The sequence below is a fragment of the Leopardus geoffroyi genome, chromosome C3 (assembly GCF_018350155.1).
Source record: "Leopardus geoffroyi isolate Oge1 chromosome C3, O.geoffroyi_Oge1_pat1.0, whole genome shotgun sequence".
Taxonomy (NCBI): domain Eukaryota; kingdom Metazoa; phylum Chordata; class Mammalia; order Carnivora; family Felidae; genus Leopardus; species Leopardus geoffroyi.
The window spans coordinates 124,120,947-124,125,420 of NC_059338.1; the positions used below are offsets into that span (position 1 = coordinate 124,120,947).

General features: G+C 36.4%; 1 long non-coding RNA gene across 3 annotated transcripts in view; it reads right to left on the reverse strand.

Moving 5' to 3' along the window:
* LOC123585984 overlaps nt 1-4,474 on the reverse strand; it is a 78,174-nt gene that overhangs the window by 55,409 nt on the left and 18,291 nt on the right. The window lies entirely within an intron of this gene.

Consider the following 4,474-nt stretch of genomic DNA (forward strand, 5'->3'; position numbering starts at 1 on the left):
CTACATAACCTATTTAGTTGGCCTATCAGAAAATTCTGCACTGAACTTGAGATAATATTCTTTGTTAAGAAAGAATTCTTCTGTTTTAAAATAACTAAATGCTTTTGATCAGAAATTGATTTTGAATACTTTCAGATGCCTTGTCAACATCTATCAAGCTTATCACCTTTTTGTAAAATTTTTTTAATGTTTATTTTTATTTTTGAGAGACAAACACAATGCAAATGGGGGAGAGGCAGAGAGAGACACACACACACAGAATCCAAAGGAGGCTCCAGGCTCTGAGCTGTCAGCACAGAGACCGATGTGGGGCTGGAACTCATGAATGGTGAGATCATGACCTGAGCTGAAGTCAGATGCTTAACCAACTGAGCCACCCAGGGGCCCCAAGTTTATCACCTTTTGGTCTTTGCTATTGATGGATTATGTTAATAATCCCTTAGTTGTCGGGACACCTGGGTGGCTCAGTTGGTTAGGCAGTTAAGCGTCTGACTTCAGCTCAGGTCATGGTCTCCCAGTTGGTGAGTTTGAGCCCTATGTCAGGCTCTGTGCTGACAGCTCAGAGCCTGGAGCCTGTTTTGGATTCTGTGTCTCCCTCTCTCTCTGCCCCTCCTCCACTCCACGCGCTCTCTCTCTCTCTCTCTCTTGCTCAAAAATGAATAAACATTAAAAAAAATTTTAAATAATCTCTTAGTTGTCAATAATGGTAGCATTCCTTAATAAACAGTATATAAATATTTTGATAAAATAAATATTTAAATAAATAAAGTAGAATATATCTTTATATACACTTGAAATAAGACATTCAGTTTATCAGTAATTTATTTAGAAATTTTTAATCTATTTGCACAAAAATTACTCTTTCTTTTTCTGTTTTGTACAATCCTGTTTTCATTTTAAAACAAATATTACCCTAGATATTGAAAATGAACTGGTAAGGGGACTCCTGGGTGGCTCAGTCGGTTGAGCATCTGACTTCGGCTCAGGTCATGATCTCCCAGTTGGTGAGTTCGAGCCCTGCGTCAGGCTCTGTGCTGACAGCTCAGAGCCTGGAGCCTCCTTCAGATTCTGTGTCCCCCTCTATCTTCGCCCCACCCCTGCTTGTGTTCTGTCTCTCTCTGTCTTTCAAAAATGAATAAACATAAAAAAAATTTAATGAACTGGTAAGGCCTCTATGATGTTCTATTCTCTGGAACCATTTATATAATAAGTGAATTATCTGTTTAACTTCCAAAATAACTAATCATGTAATTTGTGACCTTTCAATAAAAGCACTTAAGTGACTTTTTCCCCCAATTCTATCATAATATTTATTTTCTTGACTTTCTGTTTTCCTTTTGAGCTAATTTAAGCAATATATAGTTTACTCAAAAATGCTTCATTGGTATTTGAATTTTATTATAACAAATAGTATTGTTATTTTTCTACATTTAGGTTTATCAAGTATAATCCATTTTATTTTATTTTTAGAGAACCAGATTATGAATTTATCTATTAATTTGAACAATTTGTGGTTTTATTACTTTCACTTTTACTATTGCTTCTTTCTTAATGCTTCTTAAGTTGAATGCTCAGCTCTATGTTTCCTAAACTACGCAGAAGAGCATTGCCCTTAGATATTAATATGTATACTATGAAAAAAATTTTCTCTGATCAAATAGTTTGGGAAACAGTGAATATTGTATTTCCTCTTAGTGCTTTACAACCCTCATTATCACATGAAAGATACTGAGGAATTCTCAAATTAAAAAATGTTTAGCTTTTTTAACACAGCATTTTCCAAACTATTTTTACCTCAGAACACTTTCTATGGTATAGTATACTTCATAGAATAGTATAGTATAATATATATACATCATATAGACTAGTATACTCTCTGTAGTACAGTATACTTTCTACAGTATACTACTAACATTTTGTGGTTTGGTGCTGTGGACAGTTCAGGAAATTCTGGCTTTAGGTCACTTGTATTCCTTATGGCTTGCTTGTAAATAAAAGTATTTAATGATATGAATTTGTCTCTGGATACTTCTTTGACTCTATCTCATGTTCTAATATATAACACTTTCCATTGTCATTTTCTTAAATTCTTTGATTCAAGAATTTTATAAGGGAGTTTTTAATGTTCACACAGGCTATGGGTTAATACTTTTTAAAATTAAAGCCCAATTTGGGGCACCTCAGTGGCTCAGTGGGTTAAACGTCAGACTTTGGCTCGGGTCATGATCTCCCGGTTTGTTAGTTTCAGCTCCGTGCTGGGCTCTGTGCTGACAGCTCGAAGCCTGGAGCCTGCTTCCAATTCTGTGTCTATCTCTCTCTGCTCCTCCCCTGCTGTGCTCTGTCTCTCTCTCTCTCCCTCTCTTTCTCAAAAATAAATAAACATTAAAAAAATTTGTTTAATGATTAATTTTATTTCACATATAGTCTGTGTAATTTTTGCTTTGGAGAATTTATTGTGTTTTTTGTGACATAGTGGATGATATATATTTTTTTAAATACTCACAGACCCTGAGGAAAATGTTTTCTCTTTGTAAAGCACGGAGATTGTGCACAATATATACATATATATCAATAAGTCAAGATGTTAATGGCACATTATTAAAGTTCTCTATATCTCCTTTTATATCTACCTGTTCATCTGTCAAAAAAGTGAGTGAATGTATTAAAGAGATGTAGTGGAACTGTATTTCTATTTCTGCTTATACTTCTACCAGTGGTTTTCTTTATATATTTTAGGAAAAATAATCCTTTATTATATCTTCATTCCCTCCACCCCAACTTCTCAGCATTCTCTATCCTCTTGGCTTGTTTTATTGTCCTTTATACATTCATCTGTTTGGCTCACCACTGTATCTTCAGCATCCAGAAGAGTATATGGCAGATAGTGGGCATGCAATAAATGTTGAAATTAGTAAATCAGTTATACTTCACATCAAATAAAAAAGACCCTCTGGGTGTGTTCTGGATGGTTCTGTTGATTGAATGTCCAACTCTTGATTTCAGCTCAGGTCATGATCCCAAGGTCGTGGGATCGAGCTCTGTGTCAAGCTCCATGCTAAGCATGGAGACTCCTTGAGATTTTCCCTCTCTCTTTCTCTCTCTTCCCCTCTTCCTCCACTCCCACTCGCACACTCTGTCCATCTTAATGCATGTCTGATTTCTTTGTGTTTGTATTTGTCTACTACATTCTTATTCATCTTGTGATTTTATTCTAAATGGGTAGCTTTGTTTTAGGTGTAGTCATTCACAGAATTCTACTTGTAAACAGAATAGTTTAAGTTAATTGACTCAATCTGAGAATCTCTTTTAATAGGGTCACTTAATTTTTAAATTGATTATTACAATAAATAGCTTTTGTGTTACATTTTTAGTCTAATTCTGTGGTATGCCACTGGCTGCTTTAAAACTTTTAAGAACATATTTAACCAGATTTTTCACATTATCAACTCCAAAAATAAAGTTTTGTATCAATCAGCATGCATTACCTTTTTCCCCCTATTCTTCTCCTCCCTCCCTATATTTGAAGTCATAATATGTGATTCTAGGTCAATCTCTTTGTACAACTAATTGTAATATACTATTCATCCTCTACCTTAATACCTTTTACTATTTTCTACTTGTGCACATCTTTTTGCTTTGCTTGTCTGGAAAATTGATATTTCGTGGTAAATTGTTCCCAGGAAGAAAATCTACAGCCGATAACGAAGAAGCTAAACACACTCGTGGGGGTTTGGGGAATCCAGAGAGATATCAGAGAATGGAGCTTAGACTTCTTGGAAATACATCTACTCAGTTGCCAGATAGTGCTGGGAAATAAAGGGAGAAAAAGGCTAGAACAAATAGTTATTTTGGCTGAGGATGTGTAGGGATTGTCCACCCAAATGTTACCCGGATTTACCTCTTAGAGAAAGGTGTGAGCAGAGGACTGTCTCCCCATCCACAATACCCAGACAGTCGTCAATGGGTGTTCACCCTGAACATGGAGGCCGTGCTTACAGATCCCAGTTAGGAATGCATACTATGCATACTACATTACATGTCAAAATTGAACCAACATGGTGCTGACATATCAAGGTCCTCATCCCTTTCCTTTCCTTTCCCAGGTTACACAAGAGTCAACAAAAACTTGTGCACATTCAGATAAAGTTACACCAATGCTGGGCCCCATAGTAAGGAAGACAGGGTTTTTCCAAAAGGAATGGCCTAATTGTCCTACCCAGTCTCAAGTGTCCAGTTATTAGGGAAGAATTCTTTACCCTATGCAGATAGCTTCCTATGTGGAGGGAAATTTATTTGTGTGCTGGGAAGCCTGTCTCAGGACAAAGACCCATGTACCTGAGTTTAAGAATATGTGTCATCAGGGAGAGGAGCCAAGATGGCAGAACAGCATGGCAGTTTTTTTTATGTCTTGTGACCATGAAATACAGCCAGACCAACACGAAACCATCCTGCACACCTAGAAAACTGATCTGAG